Raw genomic sequence first — 20189 nt, forward strand, 5'->3', positions numbered from 1 at the left:
ACTGCATGCGCCTCAAGACTCTCTCTGACGAGCTCAACGACGTCGGCTTCAAGGTTGGGGACGAGCTCCTCCTCTCCACCCTCACCGCCGGCCTCAACGGAGATCTCGGTAATGCCGCGTCCAATCTTACTCTTATGGCTAACCCTACTTATGAACGGGAGGTGGCCTATCTACGTCTTGAGGAGCATCGCCTGAAGAACCCGCGGGCTCATGCGGTTCATACCGCCTTCGCCGCCGACTATTCCCACGGCGGGTCTACACCAGCACCTCCCGCCGGGGGCCACGGCGCCCCGCTGCCTCCGCAGCCTCGCCCACCGGTGCCTCCAGCAGCCGCTGGTGCGGGTGGCTACGGCGCCCCCTACGGCGCCCTTCCGCCTCGGCCCCCGGCGCCGGTGCCCCCGCCCCAACAACAGCAGCAGAACCAGGGCGACCTGCGCGGCCGTGGTGGTCGCCGTGGCCGTGGCAACCGCTCCAACAACGGCGGTGGACAACAGCGTGGTGGTGGCCAGCAACAGCAACTTCCCTCGCCACCATGGGGCACCAGCCACAATCCCTGGACCGGGGTTGTACACGCCTATACAATGCCGGTTCCCCGTGCTCCACTTCGAGGACTTCTCGGGCCTCGACCAACGGCACACCAGGCCTTCTACACGCCCCCCAACCATTACTCACGTTGGCTCTACTCCTTTTCCTTCTACGTCTAGGCCCTTGTCTCTTAATAATGTGCTCGTGTCTCCTCAACTTATTCAGAACTTAGTCTCTGTTCGTAATCTTTCCCGTGATAATTTTGTAACTGTCGAATTGGACGAAGTTGGTTTCTCTGTTAAGGACGCCCGCACCCGGATGGTTCTTCACCGATGTGACAGTCCCGGTGACATGTACCCCGTCCAGCCTTCATCATCATCACGCACTGGACCTCTCGCTCTTTCCGCCGGCATTGATCTTTGGCACGCCCGTCTCGGTCATCCTAGCTCCACCGCACTTCGTCAGATAGTCAAGGATTTTTCCTTTTCATGTAATAAAGCGGATGCTCATTCTTGTCAAGCATGCCGCATGGGCCAACATGTTAGACTCCCGTTTAGTTCTTCTTCGACAGTTGCTTCTTATCCTTTTGAATTAATTCATAGCAATGTGTGGACGTCACCTATCACGAGTAATTCTGGTTTTCTATACTATCTTGTTATTCTCGATGACTACTCTCATTTTGTGTGGACCTTTCCGCTTCATCGGAAATCTGACGTTCCCGCCACTCTCCTCGCCTTTTACTCCTATGTGTCTACACAGTTCGCTCGTCCCATCCATGCTCTCCAAGCTGACAACGGGAAGGAATTTGATAACCTCACCATCCGTACACTTCTCTCCAACCTCGGCACCATCTTTCGGTTAACCTGTCCATACACCTCCCAGCAAAACGGTCGGGCCGAACGCGTTCTTCGCACTCTTAATGACTGCGTCCGCACTCTTGTATTTCACGCCTACATGCCACCCCAATTTTGGCCGGATGCCCTTGCCACCGCCACCCTCCTCGTTAACCTTCGTCCGTGTCATGTCCGTTGGAACTACACCCCGCATCATCTTCTCTTTGGGTCTCCTCCATCCTACGACGGTCTTCGCAATTTCGGATGCCTCTGTTATCCTAGTGTCGCAACCACTGCCCCTCATAAACTTGCCCCTCGATCCTTGCCTTGTGTCTTCCTCGGTTACCCGGCTATCACTAAAGGCTACCGATGTTATGATCCGGTGTCTCACTGTGTCATCACCTCTAGGCATGTTTATTTCGACGAGTGCTCTTTTCCTTTTGCACAGGAACAAATGGAGGTGCCACCCGCTGGAGAGGATCACGCCTTGTCTGGCTCTACTCACCGACGTGCTGCACTGGGACCTTTTCCTTTGGTTCGTGCACCGTTGGCCTCGCCAGCTCCTTTGCTGGCTTCGTCGGAGTCTTTGCCGGCCTCGTCGGCCACGCCGGGCTCTTCGCTGGCAACGCCGGCGCCTTCACCAGCTTCGTCGGTGCAGTCGCCCAGCCCGGTAGTGCCTGGCGCGCCCCCGGCACTTGCCGCTTCTACGGCTACTGCACCACCACCCGCTGGTCCTATCACTCGTGCACGCATGGGAGTTCATAGGCCGAGTCTCCGCTACTCCGCTGATGAGTATGCTTGTCCGGCGTCTATGGTGCCACTGTCGCCTCTTCCGACCTCCGCTCGTATGGCTCTTCGCGACCCGCTTTGGTATGCAGCGATGAAGGAGGAATTTGAGGCTCTACAGCGCAATGCGACTTGGCAGCTTGTTCCCCGCCCCTGGCACGCCAACATCATTACCGGGAAGTGGGTGTTCAAGCACAAGTTTCATCCCGATGGCACCCTCGACCGCTATAAAGCACGTTGGGTGGTCCTAGGCTTCCGACAGCGCGCTGGCGTTGACTTCACGGATACATTCGCACCGGTTGTCAAGCCCGGGACGATTCGCACTGTTCTTCAGCTCGCGGTATCTCGTGCCTGGCCGGTGCACCAGATGGACGTCTCCAACGCCTTCCTCCATGGCCATCTTGAGGAGCAGGTCTATTGCCAGCAGCCTACGGGGTTTGTCGACGACACTTGTCCGGAGCATGTTTGCCTGCTTTCTCGCTCCTTGTACGGGCTCAAGCAGGCTCCAGGCGCTTGGTACCAGCGCATTGCAGCGTTTCTTCATCAGCTCGGCTTCCGCTCCGCTCGCTCCGATGCTTCGCTGTTCCTTTACCAACACGGGGATGCTACCGCCTACTTACTACTTTATGTCGAAGACATCATCTTGACAGCTTGCTCTAGTGTTCTTCTTCGATAGCTTACCGATCGTCTTCGCGCTGAATTTGCCATTAAGGACCTGGGTCCTCTGCACTATTTCCTCGGCATCGAGGTTGTTCGACGTGCGGATGGCTTCTTTCTTCATCAGCGGAAGTATGCTCATGAGCTTCTTGATCGCGCTGGGATGCTTAATTGCAAACCCGCGCCTACTCCTGTCGACACGAAGGCCAAGCTCTCTGCCACTGACGGATCACCTGCTCCGGACGCTTCGTTTATTGGTCTATCGTGGGCGCCCTTCAGTATCTCACTTTGACACGACCGGAGCTCCAGTACGCCGTTCAGCAGGTCTGCTTACACATGCATGCTCCTCGTGATGCTCATTGGACTGCGGTCAAGCGGGTCCTCCATTACATCCGCGGCACCTTGGATTTCGGTTTGTCTCTCCATGCCTCTCCGGCTCTGGACATCACTGCTTACTCGGATGCTAATTGGGCCGGCTGCCCTGACACGCGACGTTCCACTTCGGGCTATTGTGTTTACCTTGGACCGTCGTTGATCTCTTGGTCGTCTAAGCGGCAGCCACTGTTTCTCGCTCCAGTGCTGAAGCCGAGTATCGAGCCGTGGCTAATGTTGTTGCAGAGTGCTCCTGGCTTCGTCAGCTTCTTCATGAGCTCTCTTGTCCTGTCGCCAAGGCCACCATTGTCTACTGCGACAATGTCTCCGCTGTTTACCTCTCCGCCAACCCAGTTCATCACCGCCGCACCAAACATATTGAGCTAGATATTCATTTTGTTCGGAAACAGGTGGCTCTTGGACACATCCGGGTTCTCCATGTCCCTACTTCCCAACAGTTTGCGGACATCATGACCAAAGGGTTGCCTACGGCGTCTTTCGAGGATTTTCGCTCCAGTCTCTGCGTCGGTCGTCCCGATGCTTCGACTGCGGGGGTGTTGAGATATGTATATTGCATGTATATTTCTTGTACCACAAGCCGTCCTCCTTCCTTGTATAGTTGAGGACGTGGCTGCCCTTGTACCTATATATACATGCATATGCATCTGATCAATATATCGTGAGTTGCACCAATCCTCTAATCATCTACATAGGCCAATGTGGCGGACATTTCCGGGCCTGTCCATCCATTGAGTCTGAACAGAAGTGCAGCCACTTCACATCGGAATTCACGCAAAGGAACTCTCAGCTAAACTACCTGTCAAAAGAAAACTCTCAGCTAAACTAATATTTTCTGGTATGCATCAAAGGAGATTTGTTGGCGGTTGCCCACATATAGGCCACTTCGGAAGTCTGACCCAAATTCAGAGCTTGTGGAGTGGTGGGCATGGATCGACCACAGTGTAAGGCTCTCGACAGATCCGTGGACAACCATTGAGTTTGTAGCTTTGGTTGCCTATCCCAGCTTTTTGCAGATCTTGATGCAACCCCGTCCGAATGGATGGTGTAGGTACAATTGCATTTCGCTGATACAATTTCATTAATCTTATAACTACCCAACTCTAGTCTTTATGTGCTATATGTGACGGTGTGCATGTACATACATGTCTAGTTTGTGATTCTTTTAAAAGAATACGCATATGTAGACCATTTTGTTTCGAATCATACAATCTGACATGGTCCTTGTCGCTCTCAGCGGCACACGGTCGGGTCGGCCGAGTAGGCATTGTAATATTTTCTAAAAAAGCAACACAATTAGATTATTTACTTTTGGGTTAGTTAGATAGTCCCTCCACCTTATATTAATTGATGATGAAATGGATGTATCTAGATGTATTTCAGTTCTAAATACATCTATTTTAGCGTCAACTAAGGACCGAGGGAGTATATGTCACTGTAACTCTTGCCGATTTGGGAAGTGTTGCTGCAACCATTACTAGGGAAAAGTCTAGCAGTAGCGCTGGTTTTTGGCCTAGCAGTAACGTGTTACATCTAAAGGTTAGCAGTAGCATTGGTTTACACGAGCTACTGCTATACCTACTTAGTAGTAGCGCGTCTTGCAGAAAGCACTACTGGTAATTACTAGCAGCACGTCTCTCTGCCCGCGCTACTACTATTATTATGTATTTCATTTTCTTTTTATTTTATGTCATATTCATACATCATTATACAAGTTTTATACAGTAGCAATTTAGAGATTGTTTTTACATCATAATGAGTTATTACATCACTGGGTGAAAGAACCGTGGATTAATTTCAAGTGGATGGATCCTAAGTGACCAAGTCATGGATTATCGTGATAAACCATGGCTTGGTCACTTATGATCTATCCACTTGAAACTAATCCGGGGTTCTTTCACCCAATGAAATAATAACTCCTCGTCATCATCATTATCAACTTATCATCATAATACATGATTGTCATATAACGACTCATAATCATCATTTTCGTCCATGAGACATCATATAACAACTTGGTCACTAGTCATAATTGAAGGAAATATGCCCTAAAGGCAATAATAAAGTTATTATTTATTTCCTTATATCATGATAAATGTTTATTATTCATGCTAGAATTGTATTAACCGGAAACATAATACATGTGTGAATACATAGACAAACAGAGTGTCACTAGTATGCCTCTACTTGACTAGCTCGTTAATCAAAGATGGTTATGTTTCCTAGCCATAGACATAAGTTGTCATTTGATTAACGAGATCACCTCATTAGGAGAATGACGTGATTGACTTGACCCATTCCGTTAGCTTAGCACCCGATCATTTAGTATATTGCTATTGCTTTCATCATGACTTATACATGTTCCTCTGACTATGAGATTATGCAACTCCCGTTTACCGGAGGAACACTTTGTGTGCTACCAAACGTCACAACGTAAATGGGTGATTATAAAGGTGCTCTACAGGTGTCTCCAAAGGTACTTGTTGGGTTGGCGTATTTCGAGATTAGGATTTGTCACTCCGATTGTCGGAGAGGTATCTCTGGGCCCACTCGGTAATGCACATCACTATAAGCTTGCAAGCATTGTGACTAATAAGTTAGTTGCGGGATGATGTGTTACGGAACGAGTAAAGAGACTTGCCGGTAACGAGATTGAACTAGGTATCGAGATACCGACGATCGAATCTCGGGCAAGTAACATACTGATGACAAAGGGAACAACGTATGTTGTTATGCGGTCTGACCGATAAAGATCTTCGTAGAATATGTAGGAGCCAATATGGGCATCCAGGTCCCGCTATTGGTTATTGACCGGAGACGTGTCTCGGTCATGTCTACATAGTTCTCGAACCCGTAGGGTCCGCACGCTTAAAGTTACGATGACAGTTTTATTATGAGTTTATGTATGTTGATGTACCGAAGGAGTTCGGAGTCCCGGATGAGATCGGGGACATGACGAGGAGTCTCGAAATGGTCGAGACGTAAAGATCGATATATTGGACGACTATATTCGGACTTCGGAAAGGTTCCGAGTGATTCGGGTATTTTTCGGAGTACCGGAGAGTTACGGGAATACGTATTGGGCCTTATTGGGCCATACGGGAAAGAAGAAAAAGGGCCTCAAGGGTGGCCGCACCCCTCTCCTTGGTCTGGTCCGAATTGGACTAGGGAAGGGGGGCGCCCCCTTCCTTCCTTCTCTTTTTCCCTTCCTCTTTTCCTATTTCATATGGGAGGTGGAATCCTACTAGGACTAGGGAGTGCTAGTAGGACTCCACACTTGGTGCGCCCCCTCCTAGGGCCGGCCTCCTCCTCCCTTGCTCCTTTATATACGGGGGCAGGGGGCACCCCAGAGACACAACAATTGATCCTTGAGATCTTTTAGCCGTGTGCGGTGCCCCCTCCATCAAATTACACCTCGATAATATCATTGCGGAGCTTAGGCGAAGCCCTGCGTCGGTAGAACATCATCATCGTCACCACGCCGTCGTGCTGACGAAACTCTTCCTCAACACTTGGCTGGATCGGAGTTCGAGGGACGTCATCGAGCTGAACGTGTGTAGAACTCGGAGGTGCTGTGCGTTCGGTACTTGATCGGTCGGATCGTGAAGACGTACGACTACATCAACCGCGTTGTGATAACGCTTCCGCTGTCGGTCTACGAGGGTACGTGGACAACACTCTCCCCTCTCGTTGCTATGCATCACCATGATCTTGCGTGTGCGTAGGAATTTTTTTGAAATTACTACGTTCCCCAACAGTGGCATCCGAGCCTGGTTTTATGCGTTGATGCTATGCACGAGTAGAACACAAGTGAGTTGTGGGCGATATAAGTCATACTGCTTACCAACATGTCATACTTTGGTTCAGCGGTATTGTGAGATGAAGCGGCCCGGACCGACATTACGCGTACGCTTACGCGAGACTGGTTTCACCGTTGCGAGCACTCGTTGCTTAAAGGTGACCGGCGGGTGTCTGTCTCTCTCACTTTAGTTGAACCGAGTGTGGCTACGCCCGGTCCTTGCGAAGGTTAAAACAACACCAACTTGACAAACTATCGTTGTGGTTTTGATGCGTAGGTAAGAACGGTTCTTGCTAAGCCCGTAGCAGCCACGTAAAATATGCAACAACAAAGTAGAGGACGTGTAACTTGTTTTTGCAGGGCATGTTGTGATGTGATATGGTCAAGACATGATGTGATATAATGTGTTGTATGAGATAATCATGTTTTGTAACCGAGTTATCGGCAATTGGCCGGAGCCATATGGTTGTCGCTTTATTGTATGAGATGCAATCGCCATGTAATAGTTTTACTTTATCACTAAGCGGTAGCGATAGTCGTAAAAGCAATAAGTTGGCGAGACGACAACGATGCTACGATGGAGATCAAGGTGTCGCGCCGGTGACGATGGTGATCATGACGGTGCTTCGGAGATGGAGATCACAAGCACAAGATGAGGATGGCCATATCATATCACTTATATTGATTGCATGTGATGTTAATCCTTTATGCATCTTATCTTGCTTTGGTTGACGGTAGCATTATAAGATGATCTCTCACTAAAATTTCAAGATAAAAGTGTTCTCCCTGAGTATGCACCGTTGCAAAAGTTCTTCGTGCTGAGACACCACGTGTTAATCGGGTGTGATAGGCTCTACGTTCAAATACAACGGGTGCAAAATAGTTGCACACGCGGAATACTCAGGTTAAACTTGACGAGCCTAGCATATACAGATATGGCCTCGGAACACAGAGACCGAAAGGTCGAGCGTGAATCATATAGTAGATATGATCAACATAGTGATGTTCACCATTGAAACTACTCCATCTCACGTGTTAATCGGACATGGTTTAGTTGCTTTGGATCACGTAATCACTTAGATGATTAGAGAGATGTCTATCTAAGTGGGAGTTCTTAAGTAATATGATTAATTGAACTTAAATTTATCATGAACTTAGTCCTGATAGTATTTTGCAAATTATGTTGTAGATCAATAGCTCACGTTGTTGCTTCCCTGTGTTTATTTTTTGTTCCTAGAGAAAAATTATGTTGAAAGATGTTAGCAGCAAAGATGCGGATTGGATCCGTGATCTGAGGATTATCCTCATTGCTGCACAGAAAAATTATGTCCTTGATGCACCGCTAGGTGACACACCTATTGCAGGAGCAGATGCAGACGTTATGAATGTTTGGCTAGCTCAATATGATGACTACTTGATAGTTTAGTGCACCATGCTTAACGGCTTAGAATCGGGACTTCAAAGACGTTTTGAACGTCATGGACCATATGAGATGTTCCAGGAGTTGAAGTTAATATTTCAAGCAAATACCCGAGTTGAGAGATATGAAATCTCCAACAAGTTCTATAGCAAAAAGATGGAGGAGAATCGCTCAACTAGTGAGCATGTGCTCAGATTGTCTGGGTACTACAATCGCTTGAATCAAGTGGGAGTTTATCTTCCAGATAAAATAGTGATTGACAGAATTCTCTAGTCACCATCACCAAGTTAGTAGAACTTCGTGATGAACTATGGTATGCAAGGGATGAGGAAAGTAATTCCCGAGCTCTTCGTGATGCGGAAATCGATGAAGGTAGAAATCAAGAAAAACATCAAGTGTTGATGGTTGACGAGACCACTTCAAGTGTTGATGGTTGACGAGACCGCTAGTTTCAAGAAAAGGGCAAAGGAAAAAAGGGGAACTTCAAAAAGAACGGCAAGCAAGTTGCTGCTCAAGTGAAGAAGCCTAAGTCTGGTCCTAAGCCTGAGACTAAGTGCTTCTACTGCAAAGGGACTGGTCACTGGAAGCGGAACTACCCCAACTATTTGGTGGATAAGAAGGATGGCAAAGTGAACAAAGGTATATTTGATATACAGATTATTGATGTGTACTTTACTAGTGTTTATAGCAATCCCTCGGTAATTGATACTTGTTCAGTTGCTAAGAGTAGTAACTCGAAACGGGAGTTGCAGAATAAACAGAGACTAGTAAAAGTGAACAAAGGTATATTTGATATACAGATTATTGATGTGTACTTTACTAGTGTTTATAGCAACCCCTCGGTAATTGATACTGGTTCAGTTGCTAAAGAGTAGTAACTCGAAAACGGGAGTTGCAGAATAAACAGAGACTAGTAAAAGGCGAGGTGACGATGTGTGTTGGAAGTAGTTCCAAGATTTATATGATCATCATCGCACACTCCCTGTACTTTCGGGATTAGTGTTGAAACTAAATAAGTGTTATTTGGTGTTTGCGTTGAGCATGAATATGATCTGATCATGTTTATTGCAATACGGTTATTCATTTAAGTTAGAGAACAATTGTTGTTCTGTTTACATGAATAAAACCTTTATGGTCATACACACCAACGAAAATGGTTTGTTGGATCTCGATCGTAGTGATACACATATTCATAATATTGAAGCCAAAAGATGCAAAGTTAATAATGATAGTGCAACTTATTTGTGGTACTGCCGTTTAGGTCATATTGGTGTAAACCGCATGAAGAAACTCCATACTGATGGGATTTTGGAATCACTTGATTATGAATCACTTGATGCTTGCGAACCGTGCCTCATGGGCAAGATGACTAAAACGCCGTTCTCCGGAACTATGGAGAGAGCAACAGATTTGTTGGAAATCATACATACAGATGTATGTGGTCCGATGAATATTGAGGCTCGTAGCAGATATCATTATTTTCTGACCTTCACAGATGATTTGAGCAGATATGGGTATATCTACTTGATGAAACACAAAGTCTGAAACATTTGAAAAGTTCAAAGAATTTCAGAGTGAAGTGGAGAATCATCGTAACAAGAAAATAAAAGTTTCTACGATATGATCGCAGAGGTAAAATATTTGAGTTACGAGTTTGGCCTTCAGTTAAAACAATGTGAAATAGTTTCACTACTCACGCCACCTGGAACACCACAGTGTAATGGTGTGTCCGAACGTCATAACCGTACTTTATTGGATATAGTGCAATCTATGATGTCTCTTACCAATTTACCACTATCGTTTTGGGTTATGCATTAGAGACAGCTACATTCACGTTAAATAGGGCACCATCAAAATCCGTTGAGACGACGCCTTATGAACTGTGGTTTGGCAAGAAACCAAAGTTCTCGTTTCTTAAAATTTTGGGTTTGCGATGCTTATGTGAAAACTGATAAGCTCAAACCCAAATCGGAGAAATGTGTCTTCATAGGATACCCAAAGGAGACAGTTGGGTACACCTTCTATCACAGATCCGAAGGCAAGACATTCGTTGCTAAGTATGGATCCTTTCTAGAGAAGGAGTTTCTCTCGAAAGATGTGAGCGGGAGGAAAGTAGAACTTGATGAGGTAACTGTACCTGCTCCCTTATTGGATCATAGAAATCTGTTCCTGTGACTTCTACACCAATTAGTGAGGAAGTTAATGATGATGATCATGTAACTTCAGATCAAGTTACTACCAAACCTCGTAGGTAAACCAGAGTAAGATCCGCACCAGAGTGGTACGGTAATCCTGTTCTGGAGGTTATGTTACTAGACCATGACGAACCTACGAACTATGAAGAAGCGATGGTGAGCCCAGATTCCGCAAAATGGCTTGAGGCCATGAAATCTGAGATGAGATCCATGTATGAGAACAAAGTGTGGACTTTGGTTGACTTGCCCGATGATCGGCAAGCAATTGAGAATAAATGGATTGTCAAGAGGAAGACGGACGCTGATAGTAGTATCACTATCTACAAAGCTAGAATTGTCGCAAAAAGGTTTTCGACAAGTTCAAGATGTTGACTACGATGAGAGTTTCTCACTCGTATCTATGCTTAAGTCTGTCCGAATCATGTTAGCAATTGCCGCATTTTATGAAATCTGGCAAAGGGATAAACAAAACTGCATTCCTTGATGGATTTATTAAAGAAGAGTTGTATATGATACAACCAGAAGGTTTTGTCAATCCTAAAGGTGCTAACAAAATATGCAAGCTCCAGCGATCCATCAATGGACTGGTGCAAGCATCTCGGAGTTGGAATATACGCTTTGATAAGTTGATCAAAGCATATAGTTGTATACAGACTTGCGGTGAAGCCTGTATTTACAAGAAAGTGAGTGGGAGCACTACAACATTTCTGATAAGTATATGTGAATGACATATTGTTGATCGGAAATAATGTAGAATTATTCTGCAAAGCATAAAGGAGTGTTTGAAAGGAGTTTTTCAAAGATAGACCTCGGTGAAGCTGCTTACATATTGAGCATCAAGATCTATAGAGATAGATGAAGACGCTTGATAAGTTTTTCAATGAGTACATACCTTAACAAGATTTTGAAGTAGTTCAAAATAGAACAGTCAAAGAAAAGAGTTCTTGCCTGTGTTACAAGGTGTGAAATTGAGTAAAGACTCAAAGCCCGACCACGGCAAAAGATAGAAAGAGAATGAAAGTCATTCCCTATGCCTTGGCCATAGGTTCTATAAAGTATTCCATGCTGTGTACCAGATCTATTGTATACCCTACACTGATTTTGGCAAGGGAGTACAATAGTGATCTAGGAGTAGATCACTGGACGGCGGTCAAAATTATCCTTACTGGAATAAGGATATGTTTCTCGATTATGGAAGTGACAAAAGGCTCGTCGTAAAAGGTTACGTCGATGCAAGTTTTGACACTAATCTAGATGACTCTAAGTCTCGGTCTAGATACATATTGAAAGTGGGAGCAATTAGCTAGAGTAGCTCCATGCAGAGCATTGTAGACATAGAAATTTGCAAAATACTTACGGATCTGAATGTGACAGACCCGTTGACTAAAATTATCTCACAAGCAAAACATGATCACACCTTAGTACTCTTTGGGTGTTAATCACATAGCGATGTGAACTAGATTATTGAGTCTAGTAAACCCTTTGAGTGTTGGTCACATAGAGACGTGAACTATGGGTGTTAATCACATGGTGATGTGAACTATTCATGTTAAATCACATGGCGATGTGAACTAGATTATTGACTCTAGTGCAAGTGGGAGACTGAAGGAAATATGCCCTAGAGGCAATAATAAAGTTATTATTTATTTCCTTATATCATGATAAATGTTTATTATTCATGCTAGAATTGTATTAACCGGAAACATAATACATGTGTGAATACATAGACAAACAGAGTGTCACTAGTATGCCTCTACTTGACTAGCTCGTTAATCAAAGATGGTTATGTTTCCTAGCCATAGACATAAGTTGTCATTTGATTAACGAGATCACCTCATTAGGAGAATGACGTGATTGACTTGACCCATTCCGTTAGCTTAGCACCCGATCGTTTAGTATGTTGCTATTGCTTTCTTCATGACTTATACATGTTCCTCTGACTATGAGATTATGCAACTCCCGTTTACCGGAGGAACACGTTGTGTGGTACCAAACGTCACAACGTAAATGGGTGATTATAAAGGTGCTCTACAGGTGTCTCCAAAGGTACTTGTTGGGTTGGCGTATTTCGAGATTAGGATTTGTCACTCCGATTGTCGGAGAGGTATCTCTGGGCCCACTCAGTAATGCACATCACTATAAGCCTTGCAAGCATTGTGACTAATAAGTTAGTTGCGGGATGATGTGTTACGGAACGAGTAAAGAGACTTGTCGGTAATGAGATTGAACTAGGTATCGAGATACCGACGATCGAATCTCGGGCAAGTAACATACTGATGACAAAGGGAACAGCGTATGTTGTTATGCGGTCTGACCGATAAAGATCTTCGTAGAATATGTAGGAGCCAATATGGGCATCCAGGTCCCGCTATTGGTTATTGACCGGAGACGTGTCTCGGTCATGTCTACATAGTTCTCGAACCCGTAGGGTCCGCACGCTTAAAGTTACGATGACAGTTTCATTATGAGTTTATGTATGTTGATGTACCGAAGGAGTTCGGAGTCCCGGATGAGACCGGGGACATGACGAGGAGTCTCGAAATGGTCGAGACGTAAAGATCGATATATTGGACGACTATATTCGGACTTCGGAAAGGTTCCGAGTGATTCGGGTATTTTTCGGAGTACCGGAGAGTTACGGGAATACGTATTGGGCCTTATTGGGCCATACGGGAAAGAAGAAAAAGGGCCTCAAGGGTGGCCGCACCCCTCCCCTTGGTCTGGTCCGAATTGGACTAGGGAAGGGGGGCGCCCCCTTCCTTCCTTCTCGTTTTCCCTTCCTCTTTTCCTATTCCATATGGGAGGTGGAATCCTACTAGGACTAGGGAGTGCTAGTAGGACTCCACACTTGGTGCGCCCCCTCCTAGGGCCGGGCTCCTCCTCCCTTGCTCCTTTATATACGGGGGCAGGGGGCACCCCAGAGACACAACAATTGATCCTTGAGATCTTTTAGCCGTGTGCGGTGCCCCCCTCCATCAAATTACACCTCGATAATATCATTGCGGAGCTTAGGCGAAGCCCTGCGTCGGTAGAACATCATCATCGTCACCACGCCGTCGTGCTGACGAAACTCTCCCTCAACACTCGGCTGGATCGGAGTTCGAGGGACGTCATCGAGCTGAACGTGTGTAGAACTCGGAGGTGCCGTGCGTTCGGTACTTGATCGGTCGGATCATGAAGAGGTACGACTACATCAACCGCGTTGTGATAACGCTTCCGCTGTCGGTCTACGAGGGTACGTGGACAACAGTCTCCCCTCTCGTTGCTATGCATCACCATGATCTTGCGTGTGCGTAGGAATTTTTTTGAAATTACTACGTTCCCCAACAATAATCACAACTCCTCCTCCTCCTCACCATCAACTCTAAGACATTGTAGCACGTAATAACACATTGTACCTATGACCTACTCCTCTCTCATTGGATCTACTACCCTCTCTAAGATAAAATAGCATAAAACAAGATAGGTCCTGACTCTCCATTATGGAGAATGAAGACTATCTTGTCTCCAATTCTTGCGCTTCGCACAATGTTGCTTCCAAGTAGCTCCCTACGACTGTCCATACATTTTTTTCATTCTTTGATTTTCATGTCTTCATCGGTTTTAGAAATCCGGTATGAACAACAGTGAAGCCTAGGATGACCTGGCAGTAAGCTAATAACATCAAGGCGACCTTTCGGAAACATCAGATCATGCACACAATCCTTCAGAATTTTCTATTAAAAAACATAGTATAATAACGTCGTAGTTAGCAATGTAGTTTAGCTTTAGAAGAATTTATGCAAAAGATGTACGGATGTCATAATAGTAAAAAATCTTACCATGCCATCTCCATAGATGTTATCGTAGTTCAACACGTGCACTAGTGGCACGTATTGACCATAATGTGCAGGAGTTTCATAATTGATATTGTAATTCTCAACATCATTAATAAATGAGATAAGATGATCTTTCTCCTGATAAGTTAATTCTGTGCCATCAGTGTAGTAGGTTCTGTCTACCATCTTCCGTACATTTTTTGAAGAATGAAAACAAGTTGTTAATGGAAATAGTTGTCAACTATTTTGAAATAAACAATATAAATTACTTAATAAATATTTTTGAGAAACTCACATAGCGGTAGAATTGGAAGCGTATCAATAAGGACCCAAATGTCCATATTCTCTTCGTCGATGTCAGGATCACCAAGATCCTAGGTGACAAGCATACCCTCATGAAAATCATACGTCTTGCAAAGTGCTTCCCAATTCGGGCAACAAAAATGGGATACGCTCTCAGAATTGTATAGATTTACAGCAAAATCATAACCACGATGGTTCCTTAGGTGAATTAAATTTGTCTCCATATTTTCATGATCTTCAAAATCTAGCTTCTCAAAGACATAGCGTCTTGCATGGCATGGGATAAGCTAGTCGAATTGTAAAAGACAAAAATTACACGTTGAAAAAGCAGAAGTCGTGCTTAATTACGAAAAAACACTCGTCGTCGTTGCGTACTGTTTCAACATCGAAGGTCTCCTGGAGCTTAATACTGAAGCGCCGTCCTTCTACCAGGTGAGGCCTGTCGCACAGACCACGGTCATCGCCGCACCAGTCACACTTCGGGAGCCTATCATCGTTGTCAGACATCTCCTATGTTCATAATTAAAAGATTAAACTTGTACAATTCAATATATGTACTACAAAAATCCGGGCCACTCGATATTTCCTACATATTCTAGCACAAGTCATGTCAAAATTCACAGAAAAATTCGGCACGACCTTTGCTAAAAAGGACATATATCGAGCGCCTGAAATTTGCCGAAATGGAAATTAGTCAACACTCCGGCAAAATATAGGCCACTATGAGGTATTCCCTGCAAACATAGGCCACTTAGGCAAGCACTAGTACTACACAACACTACATATCACATGTCTAAATCTCCATCATATTTGAAAGACCTACATTGAAAATTTTCTATTCCATGGAAATTGTCACAGATACTCATCTACTACTCTACTACATCTATGAAAACATCTAGCACCTTGGAATGAAGAAGAAGCTACGGGGACGACGGTGAGGATGATGCAGGGCTCCTTGATTTCTGTGAAAACAAAATATAAAAAACATTATTATCCTCATTTTAGGACATAGTGAAACCCTATAAGCTATCAAGTAAATATCCAATTTGAATATAACTTACTGTCCACTTCTTGAACCATAGAAAAATGCCCTAATTCCACAATATAGCTTAGAGTTTGATTGCTGAAATTCCTATTACTAAATTTGATACCTAAAAATTTGTTATATAGCATTCCAATACATTTCTATAATTCAAAAAGTTTTATACCTAAAAATAATATTACTAATTTTTTTACTAAAATTTTGTATTACTAAAAATTTATATCTACCTTCTACAACAAAATTCTACCTATCCATAGTATTCAAAAAGCTACATTCTACAATCAAAGTGTTACATACCAACTAAAATTCTACCTATCTATACTATTCAAAAAACCTACATTCTACAAAATTATACCTATCTATACTATTCAAAAAACCTACATTCTACAAAATTTTACCTATCTATATTATCAACTAAATCTATGGAGGGAGGAGGGGCTGTGGATTGAGGAGGGGGAGGTAGGAGGGGCTGTGGAGGGAGGAGGGGTTGTGGAGGGAGGAGGGGCTGTTGATGGAGGAGGAGGGACGACTAGAGGAGGGAGGAGCAGGGGAGGGATGAGGGGAGGATGAGAGGAAACTAGAGGAGGGAGGAGTGGGGTGAAGGAGGGAGGAGGGGCAGCTAGAGGAGGGAGGAGGGAGGAGGAAGAGGAGAAGGAGGAGGCTTATCGAGGCCGGAGGATGGCGGCGACGCCGGCAGCAATGCAGCGATGATGGGGGCGATGGCAGGAGGAGGACGGACACGACGGTGTGACAGTGAGACAGGAGAGTGAGGAAACGGGCGGGCGGGGGGGGGGGGGATAAGGCCGGATTAGCAGTAGCGCGGGTTAGGGGAAAGCGCTACTGCTAAACTACCTAGCAGTAGCGCGTTTCAACGGGAAGCGCTACTACTACACTTAGCCTGGCGGCAACGGTGGGGCAACTTTAGTAGTAGCGCTCTTTGTCCTTGCCGCGCTCCTGCTATGTCTATAGCAGTAGCGCCTTCTGTGGACACGCGCTACTGCTAAGTAGCAGTAGCGCCTCATTTTTTACAATGCTACTGCTAAGGTTCTGTGTATAAGGTTTTCCCTAGTGGTGAACTTTCATTCACATTTTTATAAATGCAAGAATTACAATTGTATATATCTACCTAATCATGTTTTCACTCCATTCAAAAGTTTTATTTTGAAATAAGGCAAAAGATTTGTCACTTCATTAATTAAGGAAGAAATTTAGACAAAACCCGCCAAGCATGGAAATAGAAGCTACTCTCACGACACTACAATACTCAAATGCTTGGCGCCCGCCAAAGCCAAAAGTGAAAAATCCTCTTTGATCATGGAGATAATAACCGTGGAGGGAGAGGCCGGGTGGCAAAAGACTCTAGCATTGCGCTCCATCCATATTTCCCATGAATTAGCTGTTGGGAAACATAGCATGCAATTTCAAAATAATTCCTACGCTCACGCAAGATCTATCTCGGAGATGCATAGCAACAAGAGGGGGAGAGTGTGTCTACATACCCTCGTAGACCGAAAGCGGAAGCGTTTGACAACGCGGTTGATGTAGTCGAACTTCTTGTCATTCCGACCGATCAAGCACCGAACGTAGGGCACCTCCGAGTTCTGCACACGTTCAGCTCGATGACGTCCCTTGAACTCTTGATCCAGTGAAGTGTCGAGGAAGAGTTCTGGCAGCACGATGGCGTGGTGACAGTGATGGTGAAGTGATCCGCGCAGGGCTTCACCTAAGCACTACGAGAATATGACCGGAGACGTAAACTGTGGAGGGGGGCGCTGCACACGGCTAACAATTATTGGTGTGTGTTCTAGCGGTGCCCCCCACATATATATAGGTTGGAGGGGAGGAGAGGCAGCCAAGGGGGCGCCCCAAGTAGGAGGAATCCTACTTGGGTGCCTCCCAATTCGGTCTCCCCCCTTACCATATCCACCGGAGGGGGAAGGAAAGAGGAGGGAGGAGGGAAGGAAGGGGGAGGCCGAATCCCTCCCTTCCTTCTCTCTTCCCCTTTTCCTTCCTCCTAAGGTGCGGCCCAAATGGGGGGGGGGGAAGCAGCCCCTGCTGGGTGCTGTGTTTCCCCTCTTGGCCCATTAGGCCAGTATAGTTGCTGGGGGGTGTGTGTCCCCGGAACCCCTTCCGGTGACTCGATATGTACCCGGTACCCCCAGAACACTTTCGGTGTCCGAATAACGTCGTCCTATATATGAATCTTTACCTCTCGACCATTTGGAGACTCCTCGTCATGTCTGTGATCTCATCCGGGACTCCGAGCAACATTCGGTCACCAAATCACATAACTCATATAATACAAAATCGTCATCGAACATTAAGTGTGCAGACCCTACGGGTTCGAGAACTATGTATACATGACCGAGACACCTCTCTGGTCAATAAACAACAGCAGAACCTGGATACTCATATTGGTTCCCACATATTCTATGAAGATCTTTATCGGTTGTACCGTAATGACAACATACGTTATTCCCTTTGTCATCGGTATGTTACTTGCCCGAGATTCGATCGTCGGTATCTACATACCTAGTTCAATCTCGTTACAGGCAAGTCTCTTTACTCGTTCCGTAATGCATCATCCCACAAAACAAAATCATTAGTCACATTGCTTGCAAGGCTTATTATGATGTGCATTACCGAGAGGGCCCAGAGATACCTCTCCGATACTCGGAGTGAAAAATCCTAATCTCGATCTATGCCAACCCAACAAACACCTTCGGAGATACCTGTAGAGCATCTTTATAATCACCCAGTTACGTTGTGACCTTTGATAGCACACAAGGTATTCCTCCGGTATCCGGAAGTTGCATAATCTCATAGTCAAAGGAATATGTAGATGACATGAAGAAAGCAATAGCAATAAAACTTAACGATCAATAAGCCAAGCTAATGGATGGGTCTTGTCCATCACACCATTCTCCTAATGATGCGATCCCGTTCATCAAATGACAACACATGTCTATGGTTAGGAAACTTAACCATCTTTGATTAACGAGCTAGCCTAGTAGAGGCTTACTAGGGACACGGTGTTTTGTCTATGTATCCACACATGTATCAAGTTTCCGGTTAATACAATTCTAGCATGAATAATAAACATTTATCATGAATGATTAAATATAAAATAGCAACTTTATTATTGCCTCTAGGGCATATTTCCTTCATTAGCATCATAAAGGAGGCATGCGCTCTGAAAGATCCATGACTAACCTGAAGATTACCATGCCACCAATCTCTGACCGAAGCCATCGTCGCCCAATGGGTTGGTGAAACGTCGTGAATGCCAATCCACTGCAAGATCTCGCTTGAAATGCGCCTCATGAAGCGACATTGGAAAAGGTCCAAACCACCATGCTTCTTCAGCCTACAAACAAGGTCCCGGTTAATTTTGCACTTTCCTCCAGAGACCATATCGGTGCCCACCCAAAGGTATGTGCGGCGAGTACTTCGATCTTCTTTCGAACCTCAACCAGGATGTCCAAGGGTGTGAGTGAAGGAAATATGCCCTAGAGGTAATAATAAAATTGTTATTTATATTTCCTTATATCATGATAAATGTTTATTATTCATGCTAGAATTGTATTAACCGGAAACTTAGTACATGTGTGAATACATAGACAAACAGAGTGTCACTAGTATGCCTCTACTTGACTAGCTCGTTGAATCAAAGATGGTTAAGTGTCCTAGCCATAGACATGAGTTGTCATTTGATTAACGGGATCACATCATTAGAGAATGATGTGATTGACTTGACACATCTGTTAGCTTAGCACGATGATCGTTTAGTTTGTTGCTATTGCTTTCTTCATGACTTATACATGTTCCTATGACTATGAGATTATGCAACTCCCGAATACCGGAGGAACACTTAGTGTGCTATCAAACGTCACGACGTAACTGGGTGGTTATAAAGATGCTCTACAGGTGTCTCCGATGGTGTTTGTTGAGTTGGCATAGATCGAGATTAGGATTTGTCACTCCGTGTTTCGGAGAGGTATCTCTAGGCCCTCTCGGTAATGCACATCACTATAAGCCTTGCAAGCAATGTGACTAATGAGTTAGTTGTGGGATGATGCATTATGGAATGAGTAAAGAGACTTGCCGGTAACGAGATTGAACTAGGTATTGAGATACCGACGATCGAATCTCGGGCAAGTAACATGCCGATGACAAAGGGAACAACGTATGTTGTTATGCGGTTTGACCGATAAAGATCTTTGTAGAATATGTAGGAACCAATATGAGCATCCAGGTTCTGCTATTGGTTATTGACCGGAGATGAGTCTCGGTCATTTCTACATAGTTCTCGAACCCGTAGGGTCCGCATGCTAAACGTTCAGTGACGATCGGTATTATGAGTTTATGTGTTTTGATGTATCGAAGGTTGTTTGGGAGTCCCAGATATGATCACGGGCATG

Source organism: Triticum aestivum, chromosome 2D, assembly GCF_018294505.1.
Source record: "Triticum aestivum cultivar Chinese Spring chromosome 2D, IWGSC CS RefSeq v2.1, whole genome shotgun sequence".
Taxonomy (NCBI): Eukaryota; Viridiplantae; Streptophyta; class Magnoliopsida; order Poales; family Poaceae; genus Triticum; species Triticum aestivum.